Consider the following 18,381-nt stretch of genomic DNA (forward strand, 5'->3'; position numbering starts at 1 on the left):
TTATGCACATGGACACCCAGGTCCCTCTGCACAGCAGCATGTTTTAATGTTTTATCATTTAAATAATAATCCCTTTTGCTGTTATTCCTACCAAAATGGATAACCTCACATTTGTCAACATTGTATTCCATCTGCCAGACCCTAGCCCATTCACTTGAACTACCCAAATCCCTCTGCAAACTTCCAGTACCCTCTGCACTTTTTGCTTTACCACTCATCTTAGTGTCATCTGCAAACGTGGACACATTGCACTTGGTCCCCAACTCAAAATCATCTATGTAAATTGTGAACAATTGTGGGACCAACACTGATCCTTGAGGGACACCTACTGATTGCCAACCAGAGAAACACACATTAATCCCCACTCTTTGTTTTGTATGAATTAACCAATCTTCTATCCATGCTACTACTTTCCCCTTAATGCCATGCATCTTTATCTTATGCAGCAATCTTTTGTGTGGCACCTTGTCAAACGCTTTCTGGAAATCCAGATATACCACATCCATTGGCTCCCCGTTGTCTACCGCACTGGTAATGTCCTCAAAAATTTCCACTAAATTAGTTAGGCATGACCTGCCCTTTATGAACCCATGCTGAGTCTGTCCAATGGGACAATTTCCATCCAGATGCCTCGCTATTTGTTCCTTGATGATAGATTCCATCATCTTCCCTACTACCGGAGTTAAGCTAACTGGCTTATTAATACCCCCTTTCTGCCTACCTCCTTTTTTAAACAGTGGTGTCACATTTGCTCATTTCCAATCCGCCAGGACCACCCCAGAGTCTAATAAATTTTGGGAAATTATCACTAGTGCATTTGCAATTTCTCCAGCCATCTCTTTTAGTCCTCTGGATGCATTCCATCATGGCCAGGAGACTTGTCTACCTTTAGCCCCAGTAGCCTGCCCATCACTACCTCCTTGGTGATAACAATCGTCTCAAGGTCCTCACCTGTCACAGCCTCATTTCCATCAGTCTCTGGCATGTTATTTGTGTCTTCCACTGTGAAGACCGACCCAAAAAACCTGTTCAGTTCCTCAACCATTTCCTCTTCTCCCATTATTAAACCTCCCTTCTCATCCTCTAAAGGACCAATATTTACCTTAGCCACTCTTTTTTGTTTTATATATTTGTAGAAACTTTTACTATCTGTTTTTATATTCTGAGCAAGTTTATTCTCATAATCTATCTTACTCTTCTTTACAGTTTTTTTAGTAGCTTTCTGTTGCCCCCTAAAGATTTCCCAATCCTCTAGTCTCTCACTAATGTTTGCCACTTTGTATGCTTTTTCGTTCAATTTGATACTCTCCCTTATTTCCTTCGATATCCACGGTCGATTTTCCCTCTTTCTACCATCCTTCCTTTTTGTTGGTATAAACTTTTGCTGAGCACTGTGAAAAATCACTTGGAAGGTTCTCCACTGTTCCTCAACTGTTTCACCATAAAGTCTTTGCTCCCAGTCTACCTTCACCAGCTCTTCTCTCATCCAAATGTAATCTTCTTTGTTTTAGCACAAAACACTAGTGTTTGCTTTTACCTTTTCACCCTCCATCTGTATTTTAAATTCCACCATAGTGTGATCGCTCCTTCCATGAGGATCCCTAACTATGAGATCATTAATCAATCCTGACTCATTGCACAGGGCCAGGTTTAGGACCGCGTGTTCCCTCATAGGTTCCATTTCATACAGTTCTAGGAAACTATCGCGGATACATTCCGTAAACTTCTCCTCAAGGTTGCCTTGACCGACCTGGTTAAACCAATCAACATTTAGATTAAAATCCCCATGATAACTGCTGTACCATTTCTACATGCATCAGTTATTTCTTTGTTTATTGCCCGCCCCACCGTAATGTTACTATTTGGCGGCCTATAGACTGAATATCAGTGACTTTTTCACCTTACTATTCCTGATTTCTATCCAAATGGATTCAACCTTATCCTCCATAGCACCGATGTCATTCTTAAATAACAGAGCTACACCACGCCCCCACTCTGTCCTTCCAAATAGTTTGATACCCATGGATATTTAACTCCCAGTCGTGACCATCGTTTCGCCACATTTCGGTCATGGCCATGAAGTAATAGTCATTCACGATGATTTGCACCATCAACTCATTTACCTTATTCCAAATACTATGAGCATTCAGGTAAAGTACCATTATGTTGTCTTTTATATCCTCGTTTTGAATCTTAACACCTCTATCAGTAACCTCTCCTAAGTTATTTTTCCTTTGAACTTTTCTCCTAATTTTCCTTATCGTTGAACCCATATCTTCATGTTACAACCTGTTGCGTCACTTTCCATTCATGTTTTTACTTCCCATTTTATTCCCTTTAGTATTACTGGGCCTATTCACCAAGCTCTCCTCAGTCACTGTACCTTTTACTGTCGCCCTTTTTGATTTTAGACAATGGCTTCTCTGCCTTACACTTTCCCCCTTACTGCCTTTTGTTTCTGTCCCCGTTTTACATCCCTCTGACTTCCTGCATTGGTTCCTGTCCCCCTGCCACATTAGCTTAAACCCTCCACAACAGCACGAGCAAACAGGGGGGCCAGGACATCGGTTTCAGTCCTGCCCAGGTGCAGACTGTCCAGTTTGTACTGGTCCCACCTCCCCCAGAACGGTTCCAATACCCCAGAAATTTGAATCCCTCCCTCTTGCACCATCTCTCGAACCACGCATCTAAACTGACTTTCCTAATCTGAATATACTTTGTTAGTGTGTACCTAAAAAATAATATGTATTCATAATAGGATGCATTCAACACACACGTTTATATGTTGCAGGTGCCTCTGTTCTGGGCCCACGCCAACATTGACTTACCCAGTGACCAATGTCCTATGCACGGTTGCAGACTGAGGTAATTCCCTTTCTTTCTTACAGCTATCAAAGTCCAGTAAATTTCAGTTACACACTCTTAACTCCATGTTCCAAGTAGTGGATGAAATGGTTCCCGCTCTCAAGTCTTTATATATCAAAGATGGTATCAGAGGTCACATGTCTCTGGCAAACTAAAGGCCACATTGCACTTTTCCAAACAATAATCACGACAAATGTTGAGTGAGAAAAGTTGCACATACTCAGTGTCATGGCTCACATTTGCTCACTTGGCTGCAGTACCAGAGAGTACTGGATAGGGCTATATCTAATCAATACATCACCAGCTTCAGGAGCTGATGGAAAAGATTAACAAGAAACCAGCGACTTCCAACACAGGAAAGATAAGGGCACGAGTCCACAGAAACATTAACTCTTCAAAGGTGCTCTCCAAATCTAGACCACTCTGATGTAAATATATATTATGGTTCTTTCACCACACTGCATCAAAATCCTGCAACTCTTTACCTAAGTGTGTCATGGGAGCTCTTTCACTTCATGAACTGCAACAGAAATATTATTGGAACCTATTATTATACAAGTCATGGAAACTTCATGAAATGAATATAAATACGAATGGACATCCTTGGACACTAAAGGGGCTATTTTTTTAGCATGGTCAATCCATCTAACCTGCAGATCTTTGGACTGTGGGAGAAAATTGGAGCACCCGGAGGAAACCCACACAGATGGAGAATGTCCACACAGACAGTCAGCCAAGGCCGAAATTGAACCGGAGTCCCTGGTGCGGTGAGGCAGCAGTGCTGACCACTGTGTCGCCGTGCCACTGACAATCTGGTAACTATGATAATACAACCTGGTATCATAAAGCCTCCAGATTGTAAAGATCCATTTGGCTTTGCAAATGTACTTTTGGAAAGAAAACCCACTGTACTTATGTAGTCGGACATATATGTGACCTCAGTCCTTACAATCAACCTGGTTGATGCTTAAGTGTCTTCTGAACTGGCCCAGCAACCCATTCAGTTCTATAAACTGTTGCAAAGAAGAAGGGCCACCCGCACCTTTTCAGGTCAGCTTGGAATTGGTAATAAATGTCCACATCCTGAGAAATAACATGGAGATAATCCATTCAAAGCAACCAGCCTACATTAGTGTTCAAAGTTATGTTTTCCCACCCCAAACCCATATCCATACACCCCATTTGCTTCATTCATCCATCCAATCAAACCATGAGTGTAAACAAAGGGGTGAATTTTACAATTTTGGATGAGATGTGGGATGCCGAACCGGAAGTCTGTGATCCGTTGATCCCAGGACTGCCCTAATGGAATGTGTTGCAGCTGCTTAACAGCAGCCTGGCAGGATGCTGAACAATGAGTGAGAAAAGTTTTCAATGTTCCCAATTAGTCCTCTGGGAAGGGACGTCCAGTGAGAGAGGCTTTCAACCAGAGGCCGGTTATAGCCACCCAATTAAAACCACCCTGCATGAGTTGGTAGCAGCTTCAGAAAAAATTAGAAGTGTTCAGAAGTAAGTGCTTTGCCAGAAGACTGTTTCCAAAGCCATTGACGAATTGGACAAGCAAGAGGTAACAGCATCTTTCAGTGCACCAAATGTTATCTTTCTGAAATTTGCTCACTGGCTTTTGACTGAGAAAAATATGAAAATGTTTGTCGTTCCCCCCACCCCCCACCCCGCTTCCCCACCAAGCAAAAAGGTTGGACAAGCTTGATTTATATCACTCATTTGGATGTGGGGACCAAATATAATATTTCCAAGTTTGCTGATGGTACAGAACTAGGTGGAATTGTGAGGAGGATGCAAACAGACATTGGTTAAGTAAGTTAAGTAAGTGGGCAAGAACACGGCAGTTGGAATATAATGTGGAAAAATACAGGAAAAACAGAAATTAGTTCATGAGTCATTGAAAGCTAACAGGCAGGTGCAACAAGCAATAGGAAGGCGAACTGTATTTATTGCCAGAAGATTTGAGAGTACAGGAGTAAACGATAGCTTGCTGCAATTCTATAGAGCCTGGAGTATTGCCTACAGTTTTGATCTCCTTACCTAAGAAAGGATATACTTGCCATAAAGGAGTGCAACAAAGGTACCTGGAATAGCGAGATTGTCCTCTGAGAAGAGATTGAGGTCACTTGGGCCTATATTGTCTTAGATCTTAGAAGAATGAACATACAACATTCTTACAGGGTTCAGGAAGGTAGCTGCAGGAAGGATGTTTCCTCTGGCTTAGGCAGTCTAGAACTAGAACAAAGAGAACAAAGAACAGTACAGCACAGGAACAGGTGTTAAAAGGCATTATGGTAGACAAATCCCCAGGGCCAGATGGCATCTATCCCAGATTCCTGAGGGAGACAAGAGATGAAATCGCTGGGCCTCTGGCAGAAATCTTTGTGTCCTCATTGGCCACAGGTGAGATCCCAAAAGTTTGGAGGATAGCCAATGTTATACCGTTGTTTAAGAAGAGTTGCAAGGATAATCCGGGTAATAATAGGCCAGTGAGCTTGACATCAGTGATAGTGAAATTGTTAGAAGGGATTTTCAGATGCACATTTGGAAGTGAATGGTCTTATTCGCGACAGACAGCATGGTTTTGTTCGAGGGAGGTCATGTCTCACTAATTTAATTGAATTTTTTGAGGAGGTGACAAAAATGATTGACGAGGGAAGGGCTGTGGATGTTGTCTACATGGACTTTAGTAAAGCATTTGTTAAGCTCCGTCATGGCAGGCTGGTGCGAAAGATTAGAGCACATGGGATCAGGGATGAACTAGTTGGATGGATCCAGAATTCGCTTGGACATAGAAGACAGAGGGTAGCAGTGGAAGGATGTTTTTCTGAATGGAGGTCTGTAACTAGTGGTATTCTGCAGGAATCAGTACTGGGACCTGTGCTCTTTGTAATATATATAAATGACTTGTAAGAAAACTTAGCGGGTCTGATTAGCAAGTTTGCGGATGATACTAAGATTGCAGGAGTTGCGGATATTGGTGAAGATTGTCAGGGAATACAGCAGGATATAGATAGGCTGCAAAATTGGGCAGAGAAATGGCAGATGGAATTTAACCCGGACAAACGCGAGGTGATGCATTTTGGTCGATCCAATTCAGGCGGGAGCTACAAAATAAATGGCAGAACCATCAGGAGCACAGACACAGAGAGATCTGGGCATTCAGGTCCACAGATCCTTAAAAGTGGGAGCACAGGTGGAAATGGTGGTAAAGAAAGCATATGGCATGCTTGCCTTCATAGGACGGGGTATCTAGTATAAAAGTTCAAAAATTATGTTACAATTATATAGAACGTTGGTTAGGCCACATTTGGAATACTGTGTCCAATTCTTGTCACTGCACTACCAGAAGGTCGTGGAGGCTTTGGAGAGAACACAGAAACTCTCCGGGATGTTGCCTGGTACGAGGCTATGAGGCTATTAGCTATGAGGAGAGATTGAATAAACTGGGATTTTTCTCCTCAGAGAGATGGAGGCTGAGGAATGACCTGATTGAAGTTTATAAAATTATTAGGGGTATAGATAGGATGAACAGTTGGAGGCTTTTTCCCAGGGCAGAAATTACAAGGTGAGGGGGAAAGGCTTCCATCACTTTCTCCAGCAGCAAGTTCCAAAAACTCTACCCTCTGTGTAAAAAAACTTCCCTCGCACATCTCCTCTAAACTTTGTCCCTCACACCTTAATCCTATGTCCCCTGGTAATTGACTATTCTATCCTGGGAAAAACCTGACTATCCACTCTGTCCATGCCATGCATAATTTTGTAAACTTAGGGACACAGACTCAGAATAAGAAGTATCCCTTTTACGACTGAGGTGAGGAAAAGCTTCTTCATTCAGAGGGAGATAAATCTTTGGAATTTTCTACCCCAGAATGCTATTGAGTATGTTCAAGACTGAGATCAACAGATTTCTAGATATTAAAGACATCATGGATAATGGGTAGAAAAGTTGCATCAATGTAGAAGATCAGTCATGGTCTAATTGAATGGTGGAGCAAGTTTGAAGGACTGAATGACCTACTTCTATGTTCCTATGTTCAAATTCCTCCATGGCCTTGCCATCCCCTTATCTCCATAATCTCTTCCAACTACATCATCGTCTGAGATATCTGCAGTTCTCTTTTCAGGCTTCATGCGCATTCCCAATTATAATTGCTCCTTCATTGCTGCTGTGCCTTCAGTTATCTGGGACCCAAAGTTGTCAGGCGTGATTTACACAAATGGGAACAGAGTTCCATAGCACGACTAACCGGGTGTATCCCGGCGCTCAGAGTGTTGCCACGCAATCGAACGGCCATTCGGGTAGATGGGGGGCCTCAATGCCAAACACGCGGCCGAGGCTGCACTTAGTCCCTTTTCTGCACTGAAGAGCTCCGCTCACCGGAACCCCTTGGTGCATGGAGAGATCGGAACGCCATTTTAAATGACGTACCGATCTCTCGACACCCCCCAACATGACTCCCGAACCCCCCCCCCCCCCCCCAAGCCCCAACTCGCCGACAAGGGGATTCTCGCCCTGCTCCCCCCTCCCCCCGCACATGCGCAGGGCACCGCTGGGCCCGATCCACATCATGCAAAAAATGCAAGCTTTGCACCTTTCCAGTGCCAACATGGCACCTTGGCAATGCCCCTGCCAGTTGGAAGTGGCACCTTGGTTGTTGCAGACTGAATCACAGGTGGCACTGCCAGGGTACCACACTGAATGTTAGTCTGGCAGTGTCAAGGTGTCTGGGTGGCACCAGCAGTGCCAGGGTTCCACCCTGCCCAGAGGGCAAGCACCTGGGGGTCCCCAATCACCTGGGAGACCCCCACGAGTGCTGTTCTGTCTGCTCCCCATTTGTGGGGACCAACACTGAACTGTGCTTGTCCGAGGTCTCCATGGCGAGGGAATTAAAAAAAAAATCATTTATGGGATGTGGGCATCACTGGATAGGCCAGCATTTATTGCCCATCCCTAGTTGCCCTTCAGAAGGTGGTAGTCAGCAAGGTGGCACAGTGGTTAGCAATTCTGCCTATGGCGCTGAGGACCCGGGTTCGATCCTGGTCCTGGGTCACTGTCCGTGTAGAGTTTGCACATTTCCCCCATGTCTGTGTGGGTTTCACCCCCACAACCCAAAGATGTGCAGGTTAGATGGATTGGCCATGCTAAATTTCTTCTTAATTGGAAAAAATTAATTGAGTACTCAAAATCTATTTGAAAAAATGGTGATGGTAAGCTGCCTTCTTGAACTGCTGCAGTCCCTGAGTTGTAGGTACACCCGCAGTGCTGTTAGGCAGGGAGTTCCATGTTTTTGCCCCAGTGACAGCGAAGGAACGGCGATATATTTCCAAGTTAGGATGGTGACTGACTTGGAGGGAAATCTCCAGGTGGTGGGGTTCCCAGGTATCTGCTGCACTTGTCCTTCCAGATGGTAGTGGTCATGGATTTGGAAGAGTGCTGCCTGAGGACCCTTGGCAGTGCATCTTGTTCGTCGATGGTGGGGGTTTGAATGTACGTGGAAGGGGGAACAATCAAGCGGGCTGCTTTATCGTGGATGGTGTCGAGCCGTGGTTAGATCTCAGGAATGCATATTAGAGTGAGACTAGCTGGCTCACTCTAATGTGCAGATTTGCCAGAAAGTGATCCCACCTGCAATAGGCAGGGTTCACATTGCAACATCTCTCGAGATCGCATTAGATCTCACGAGGTGTGACGAACATAGTTCATTCCGGAAGAGTGATCTCCCGGTATCTACCGGCCGCACCGCACTGCTTTACGGCCGCAATGTCGCCTGTAGATTTCACCCATTGATTCCCCTCTTCACCGCTCTCCCTCACTTTCCCCCTTTAAGACACTCATGAAACTTGCCTTTTTGACCAAGCTTTTGGTTATTTGTGATGTGTTGGGTGTTCTGGATCACAAACAGGTCACCAACACTGGAAGTGGTGCAACTCTAGTTTATTATAATGTTAACTATATTAACATACTTGAACTGTGGGTAAATGCAATACCAGCTTTAACTGTTGACCCTTGCCTAATCCTAACCAGGTAATGCACTCAGCACATGGTGAATGTCTGTGTTGCAGGCTGTGAGCTCTGTGCTGGCTGCTACTAGAATGAGCGGGAACTAGTGCGTGTGCTCTCACTGGCGATTGGCTGTGGTGTTGCGTTTGCTGATTGGTCCCACTGCATGTCCATCAGTGTGTGTGTGTGTTTCTGCACCATGATATACTGGTGTATATTATGACATCCTCCCTTTTATATAAAGAATATGTGCCTGTGTTACAATAAATATCGTGTGGTGAATGTACCTGACTATGTGTGTGCGTGTTATTTACATGACTATGTACATGAGGCTAATCTATTGACACGGGAAGGTGCCTGGTGCCGAGAAATAGGGTGTCACAGCAACAACGAAATGAACAGTACATACAAACTACTGGAACGATGAAACAGGATAACAGAATGTCCATCAGTGTGTGTGTGTGTCTGCACCATGATATACTGGTGTATATTATGACAATTTGGACTGAATATCTCCTTTGGTGGTTTGATGTAATATTTTTTTCAGTAATGCTCCTATGAAGTGCTGTACGGTGTTTCATAATATTCAAGGTGCTTTATAAATATAAGTTGATGCTTGTTCTTGACTCTTTTCGGTCCTGTTACTGCTCCCTTACAAGTGATTATAACAACAGCTTATATTTATTTGGCACCTTTAACATAATGCAATGCCCCATAGGACCATTGTAAAACAAACAATGACACTGAACCACATAATCATAGAATTTACAGTGCAGAAGGAGGCCATTTGGCCCATCGAGTCTGCACCGGCCCTTGGAAAGAAAACCCTACTGAAGCCCATGCCTCAACCCTGTCCACGTAACCCCACCTAATCTTTTGGACAGAAAGGGGCAATTTAGCATGGCCAATCCACCTAACCTGCACATCTTTGGACTGTGGAAGGAAACCGGAGCACCCGGAGGAAACCCACGTAGACACGGGGAGGAAGTGCAAACTCCACACAGTCACCCGAGACCGTAATTGAACCGGGGTCCCTGGAGCTGTGGGGCAGCAGTGCTAACCACTGTACCACTGTGCTGCCCAAATAATTGGTCATTAGGCCAAAGGACTCAGGGCTCGATTCACAAAAAAAATGGCTAAGTGTCATTTTGGGCGACTTTGGCGGGGTGATTATGGTGAATACCAGACCAGTATTCACCCACACTTAATTTTTTTTTTAGCTTGGGGTGTTTCTCATTGGTAAACTCCACACTTATAAATGTTTTTGTGTTAGGGAACTAAACTAGCCAGCAAGCTAGATAGAAATCTGACTGGCAAACAGTGAATCACAAACAGGAATCCCATCCTTTGCTGGTTTTGGGTCACAAGAATGTTACACGCTGGTATATCCTTAGCAGCTGCAGGTAGATCCTGAAGGTAGGTCCTGAGATGCCTGACTAATTCTCTCCTCCAATGACATTGGGGGTCCTATCCCATTGGACCTGATTTGCATTGTAAATGAGCCTGCCGTCTGTCTTTAGGTAGCTCCAGATGCCCAGCAATAGGCCCAGGGGAATATTGCCGGTCACAATGTGAATGAGGAGGTAAATCATTCCTCCGTATTTGTGGCACTCATATTTCATTTCCAACAAGCAGGAAGCCTCGAAATTCAGTCCTTAATGCTGCTATATTTATTTGAGAGGCAAATGATGCAAGTGTTTATTTTAAGTTGATAAAATATCAGCAACTCAAGTATGTTTTATTCTATGTCTGTTGAGCCCCTCATGTGCTGCTTTTTATCCTTTGCTGCAATTACAGCATTAATGTTTTGTAGATGAGCTGGGAGACTCTTCACAAGGTGCTGAACGAAAAGAAACCGGAAGAAGCACAAAGGTGCTGTCAGTGAGAGAAACTGCCATGAAGCAAGGACTGTACCATGTAGAACTCTGATCAGTCTTTCTTGCAGAGGCAATGACAAAGGAGATAAGAAGCCACCGCCCCAGGCACAGTATGTTGGTGTAGAGCAGGATGTGTGTCTGCTGACCTTGCCTGAATTGATTGAAGATGCGACAAATACTCTCAGCAGCCAAACATCTGCTGCCAGCTGTTGTTGCACTTTATTGCCCTGTTCAGTTCCATGGTCCATTGGAAAGTTCCACCAATTAACAGCCTTACTGGAAAAAAAGAGGCATAAATAATTGTCAGTTCTTCTGTATTTCCTCCGAGTAGACAAAGAAAGGAAGAAAGGTTTGTGTCGTTTTATGATCTCAGGATGTCCCAAATCTCTACACAGCTAATGAAGCTCTTTTGAAGTGAATACCACTTGTGTGAAACAGGAAGCACTGCAGCCGATTTGCAATACACAAGGTATGACCAACAATGACCAAATCATCTGTTTTTAGTGATATTAATTGCGAGATCTACCTAGAGGGCAGATTGGACCTTAGTTTCACTTCACATCTGAATGACAGTGGGCCAATTTTGCCTTGAGCTTTTGGGACCTGATCAATTAAGACCGACGAGCTAGCTCCTGATGCTGCTGGCCTAATCAGAGGGTAGCAGGCAATTTGAAGTCTTGAAATTTTCACCAGGAGAAGCGGGCAGTGCTGAGGTAGCTCGGGGCTGAGTGTGTGCCTCAACATGGAAATGCCCTTGGAAGGTCAAATAAAAATGAACATCAGAAGGGACTTCTGGCTGACACACTGGGGCCACAGTGCAGGCCGTTCACAATCCTGCAGCCCCCTCTTTGGGATATTCCGCCCAATGTCGTACAGAAACATGACCTTTATATCTAGAGCAGTCAGGAATTTGGAAGTCAAGTTTGAGAAAAGCGTCAGATCCTTTTCACAACAGACAAAAAAAAGAGCAGGCATGGTCAGGGTCAGAAGCTTAAACTCAACCTCTGCAGATTAACTGTTTCTTCATCTAATTTGAAAATCCTGTTCAATATTTGGGTGTTGCTTTTGCTTGCATACAACAGTAACTGAACTTCAAAACAAATCCATTGGTTTTAAAACATTTTGGAACATCCTGGGAATGTCGAAGGCATTTTTTGTATTTAAACCTGATAATTTGGCGTGGGCCTTGAAACCAAATCAGAGGGAAAAGGTTCCTGTGCATACATGTAATTTGACTCACAGGATACAGCTAAACCAACCCGTACAGCAAGCAGGCAGCAAAAGGAGCCACACTCTGGCTTGTAATGGTCGAAAATATATGTCACGTCATGGAGGATATGTGTGTTTTGGGTGTACATCATTCACCTGCAAACTCATTGAATTTGTCTTCCTGCAGCTGCATTACTCAACGTGCTACAAAAACTATTATTGCAAAAATAAAAACAAACTGATCTTTTCCTGTTTAGATGGATGCAGATCCACAATGTAAAGGGGCGTGAGAGATGTGATGTGACACTGATGTGTGACATATATCCATGGCGACACCAGCTGAGGTATAAATAGGAGCACAATGATTTCTCGGACTGGTGCACAAAGTACAATCTATGGGTGTTTAACAGTTCAAAGCTGCTTTGTAAATCTTTGCAAAATATTTGCTTCAATTAGAATTTAAATCTGCATTAACATTGAATGACAGATCAGATAATAAGGGTGTCAATGTTGTGTGAATTCTATTGATCTGTTTAATGTGAATAATTCATTAGTTTGCTTATGTTACATAATTTGTTTCTTAAGTAAGCGGCACAACATTGCTGTCAAATTTCAAAATACCCTGTATCAACTATTTTTGCAATGCCACTGCAAAATATTCATGAAACCAAAAATTCCAGCACCTAATCGAGCCACAAACTAGATTGAAATTATATATTAATTCTGAGGCTATAAATGACTCCAAAATTGAATTCAGTTAGATTCAGCAATATCACTTTCTACAAGAGAATGACCCACTCTTCCCAGGTGAGAGGAATTTCAAATTGGATATAAAAATAGTTGAGCATTCAATGCCTGAAGCCAAGCTCATTGCAGCTGATCACAATGCTCTTTTTTTAATGAATGTATTTAATTACGAGCTGGCCATCTGATTTCAGATTTAAGCTCAATTACGCATGAAAGCCGGATTCCAACATTCCAACATTAACATTGGTGCACTATTCAGTTGCTTTCTCTGTTTGGCATTTTGCTGCGTTTCCGTGCCAACAGGCAGCATTGACAAACTGCTCGCTGTCAATCACCTGCCTTATAAGCAAACAAAGCTGCACGAGGAGAGGGGGTGTGGAGGATACAGTTAATGAGCATGTCAAATCCTTTTACCATTATACTTTGTGAAGGGAATTCAAAGTGTTTACATGCTTGAACTATTTATTTGCTCATTCCAAATATATCTTACTGACGTTTCCTAAGAATAAACACACGGGTTAAAATTCTCCTTCGAGCTGCCACCCGTTCTGCATTTGTAATTTTGTTGGAGATGGAGCAGAAAAAATGGCCGGAATTCTCCAGCCGCTGAAATGCTCCTTTCCTGCTGGCAGCGCACACCAGCCCATGGCTTTCCCAGCGTCGTGGTGTGGCTTCAATGGGAAATCCGGTTGACAAGCGACGGGAAGAGAGAATCCCGCCGCCAGCAAATGGCGCACCGCCAAGAAACACAGGGCTGGGGGACTGGAAAATCCCACTCAATATTTAGATATTAAATGGGGCAATGCTACACCTGCAAGTAAGATATGAAGTAGAAGACACTGACAGTGACAACTGGGAAACAGTCGTAGATGCTGTGACCTCTAGAGGCTCACTCTTTGGGAGGGCATTGGAAGAAAAGTTCAACTAGCCAAGGAGAGGGTCTTGAGAAACAGAGGTCGGCGAACAGGCACGTCCTCAGCCCAACGGCTTCAGGCAGCATAGATTATCATCGAATTTACAGTGCAGAAGGAGGCCATTCGGCCCATCGAGTCTGCACCGGCTCTTGGAAAGAGCACCCTGCCCAAGGTCAACACCTCCGCCCTATCCCCGTAACCCCATCCAACACGAAGGGCAATTTTGGACACTAAGGGCAATTTATCATGGCCAATCCACCTAACCTGCACATCTTTGGACTGTGGGAGGAAACCGGAGCACCCAGAGGAAACCCACGCACACACGGGGAGGATGTGCAGACTCCGCACAGACAGTGACCCAAGCCGGAATCGAACCTGGGACCCTGGAGCTGCTCAGCAAGTGCAGAGAAGGCTGCTAAGCTAGAGTTGAGCTCCTGAGCCAAACTGGGAGATGCTTCGCACAGATCATCATCTTACGAGATGGACGGCTATCACCTATATACTAAATGGGGATACTGTTGCAATTAAAATCATAGGATGATACAACAGAGAGAGAGATCATTCAGTCCATCATACCTATACCAACCTATTCCAATTTAATCCACTCCCAGCTCTTCCCCCAAGGCTCTGCTATTTCTTTTTCCTTTTCATCTATCTATCCATTCCGCTCTTGAAAGTGTTTCTCCACATTTTCAGGCAGTGTATGCTCAATCATTCACTGCATTTTCTTTCCTCCTGCCTGTCCTGGTTCCAGTCATTTAATTCTGCATCCTCTGGTTAATTAACCTTCTTCCACTGGATATCGATAGTTTGTTTCTAATCAGTCAAAACCAGTCAGGAATTTGAACATCTCTATCAAATCTCTGCATAACATTCCCTGCTTTTAGAAGAACAACCCTCGTTTCTCTTCACCTACCTGAAGTCACTTATCTCTTGTACTATGGTCTGCACCATCCCCAAATTGTGGACATCCTATGTAATATATGGTGCCCAGATTTAAACAAAACACTCCAGCTGAGGTATAAATGGTGGTTAATAATAACAATTTAGAATTAAAAAATAATGAATTTAGAGTATCCAATTCTTTTTTTTTCCCAATTAAGGGGCAATTTAGCATGGCCAATGTAGACACAGGGAGAATGTGCAACCTCCACACGGACAGTCACCCGGGACCGGTATCGAATCTGGGTCCTCAGCATTGTGAGGCAGCAGTGCTAACCCCACAATTCAAAATAATTTACTTGTTTTCGCACTCAATGCCTCTATTAATAAAGCAAAAGGATCCCATCTGCTTTTTATTTTGCAGGCTTCTCAACATTGTCCTGCTGCCTTTAGTGATTTGTATACACATACCTCCAAGGCCTGAATTTGGTGCCCGTTGGTGCCCAGAAACGTATGCAAAATGTGCTTCTAGCCACATTCAACCCTGGAATCAGCCAATTGATGGGCAGACAGCAAGAGACGTGTGCTGAGGAAGGCTAAGGGCTACCAAGGGGGATGGGAAGAGGGCAGTGACCAAGAAAAGGGAGAGTGTGGGCCGGCACTTGTAATGGGCTGCCTCAAGGTGGGTAACTGCTGCGGAGCTGTGTCAGGGAGATGCAGACCTCTACAAATTTAATCCTGATGACAAAAATGCAGCAAACTGTGAGTAAGCAGCAGAACTCAGGAAATCTCACTCCCCTGCACGGGTTCAAATTTTATTTCAGCTCTGACATTTCATCCCGCCCTGGATCAAGGTTGAAATGTGAAGACCGCCGACCCAACAACTGTAAAAGTAGACAGGCCGCATAAAATGGCTTTGGATCGACTCCTTAATAGGCTTAATTGCTCTCATTTCGCTCTGCATTTTAAAGTCTGCAGTTTCTCTCCATTCAAATAATATTCTGTTTTTCTATCCTTCCAGCCAAAGTGGACAATCTTCCATTTTCCCATTTCATACCCCATCTGCCAAATGTTTCCCCACTGATTTAACCTATCAATATCCCTTTACAGCAGAAATGAAGGGTCAGTGCAGACTCGATGGGCTGAATGGCCTCCTTCTGCACTGTAGGGATTCTAAGATTTTATGATACGAAGCCAGTACGACGTGGCTCAGAACCATTGACCTCAGGGTAAATTCAGACGACACTGACCCAAATTAGACTGTAATATGAATGGATCATGATTCTCGCTGAAGACTTATTGTGTTTTCCTACCTGCTCAGGAAACCTTTCAGGTTAACAAAAGTCTCAGTCAGCAGGGGCTGCAGGAAATGGCAATTTCCATTTGATTTGTAACCATTCGGATTGAAATCTGCCTGAAATGTGTTAAATTGTACGTCTGTAAAATTGAAGCAACAAAATCCAGGATTGGGGCCCTATCGGATCTGTGGCCACACCATCAGTTAATCATTTGTAAAAAGTCTCTCCCTGGTTTAGGGTAAAGAGCAATGTAACAACTCGGCAAATCGGTAACAAAACAGTTGGGTATAAAGTTATAGCAACCGACCTGGCTGGTGGGTTTGGTAAGATCCAGAACGGCCTCCTGTCCCACAGGAACTGCTGTATTTTCTTTATAAATATGTTTCTAGATTATCTGCTCACACAAACGATGACCAGGATTTGGGGAGGGTGCAGAAAATCGAGCAGAAAATCCCATAAAATGCTTGATTGTCCCCACCCCAGTCAATGATTTATTTTGAGGTCCAATCAACTGCAGATAATAAAGGAAATTAACTCCGGGACAGATTAAAAGGGGCCGCTCCTGGTAGGGGCACTGCCCAAAAATAACAAAGAGCAATGGAAACTTAACATCATTAAATCATAATGTAAAAAGAGGGGTTGGTGAAGCAATCCAACCCCTGCCCGCAAACACTACATGCTCCCTCTCCAGGGAAACCCAGCCACAAATGAAGCCACAGAAAACAGGCAGGTTGTCCAGCCAGATGACCCCTGTCATGATATGCAGACACACACAAAATGATACACAGACAAACAGCTAATGGACACAGAGATCAGGACATGACCAATAAGCAGGCAGGACACTCAGTGGTGGTATCTCACTATAAAAGACATGAAGCACTTACACTCCGCCTCTTTCCCCTGATGAACATCGAGAGAGTCAGTCAAGGGTGTTGTTACAATCTCACACCTCCACCACGTGGCTAAGAGCTAGTCTGGTTCAGTCAAACAGTGTAACCACACTTAACTTAGCAGAGAGTTGAACTCACAGAGAACTGTGCTAACTGTGCTATTAGTTCAATAGACCTGATTGAACTAACTTCAAGGTCTGGAGTACCTTTCTGATCTAAGCTGCATCCAGTTGCAGCCAGTGTTAGACCTGTGCACCTAACACAACATGATACCAGGAGACTACTAATTTAAGGTGGCTTATCTCAGTCCGTTCCGTGACAACCAGCAAATGTATCCCAGCACCATGGAGAAGATTCAGGCCCCTCACCAGCTCAGGACCTCCGGCAATCTCAGTGCCAACTGGCGGATATTCAAGCAAAGGTTTCTGCTGTGCATCGAAGCCTCAGACCTCGAGGGTGCGTCTGATGCAAGAAAGATCGCGCTTCTACTCTCAACAGCGGGTGATCAAGCCATCGAACTCTTCAACTCGTTTAACTTCACCGAAGGCCAGGACAAGACAAAGTTTCAGACTATCCTGGACAAGTTCGATAGTCACTGTGAAGTGGACACCAATGAAATCTTCGAGCGCTACATATTCAAACAGCGTCTACAAGCTAAAGATGAATCTTTTAATGTCTTCTTAACTAGCCTCTGCCTGCTGGCGCTGTCCTGCAACTTTGGTGATATTGCTGACTCCACGATCAAAGACCAAATCATGTTTGGAGTTCACTCTGATCCTCTGAGAGAGCAGCTCTTAAAAATCAAGCATAAAACCCTGCCAGTCGTGATTGAAACATGTACAGTGAATGAGCACACAAAAAAATCGGTATTCCCAATACAAATCGGCTGAAAATGAGAAACTTACCGCCCACGAGGCAGTGGAAATCAAATGGAAATTGCCATCTCCCGGATGCAGCGCCTCAGCATTGAAGACAGCAGCCATCTCGCGCGCTTTTCCCGGAGCCCCACGCATGCGCGATGCGAACGGGATAACAAAGCGGCCAACACCCACACTGCGCAGATGCAGACATCTGCCGACCGCACTGCGCATGTGCGACGACGTACACCGCGTCACGACGCCGATGTCATCACGTGCCCGAACTGTGGCAACGCCCACTTAAAGGAAACTGCCCTGCAAGAGACAGGCGATGTTTAAACTGCGGAAAGCCTGGACACTATGCAGCCTTGTGCAGGTCTGCACCACCAGTCAGGGGCCAGCGCTCCCAATTCCAACGACAGCGCGTCCAGAATGTGCAACGACGATTACAGGATTCTGATCCTGGCAGTACAACGGATCCAGAGGACGAGTGCCTGGAGTCCGCCTACTGTGTGGGCATCATTACCACACATGAACATGCCACACTCATCTCGCATTCAGTCCATCCTCGCTGTGGATTCGGAGGACGAATGGCGTGCGGTGATGTAGATCAACCGCTGCTCCATCCAGTTCAAGCTGGACACAGGTGCTTCTGCCAACCTCTTCTCACAGCCAGACTTCAAAAGCATCAAGAAGCCCCCCAAGGTCCTTCCAGTAGCCTGCTAGCTCCTGGACTATAACAGTAATGCCATCACGGCACTGGGGTCCTGCCATCTACTCGTCTCCAACTGGAGTACCCATGCACGGCGAAGGTTTGAAATTGTCAAGCCGG

At 44.6% G+C, this 18,381-nt stretch overlaps 1 long non-coding RNA gene across 1 annotated transcript; it reads right to left on the bottom strand.

Moving 5' to 3' along the window:
• Positions 1-8,792: 8,792 nt before the first annotated feature.
• LOC140391607 (uncharacterized) lies at positions 8,793-16,240 on the bottom strand. The gene is made up of 2 exons (XR_011935132.1): positions 16,110-16,240; positions 8,793-11,028 (listed from the first exon to the last, which is right to left on the bottom strand). It is a non-coding gene; the product is annotated as an uncharacterized lncRNA (long non-coding RNA).
• Positions 16,241-18,381: the final 2,141 nt, after the last annotated feature.

Source organism: Scyliorhinus torazame, chromosome 15 (genome assembly GCF_047496885.1).
Source record: "Scyliorhinus torazame isolate Kashiwa2021f chromosome 15, sScyTor2.1, whole genome shotgun sequence".
In the NCBI taxonomy this organism is placed as follows: domain Eukaryota; kingdom Metazoa; phylum Chordata; class Chondrichthyes; order Carcharhiniformes; family Scyliorhinidae; genus Scyliorhinus; species Scyliorhinus torazame.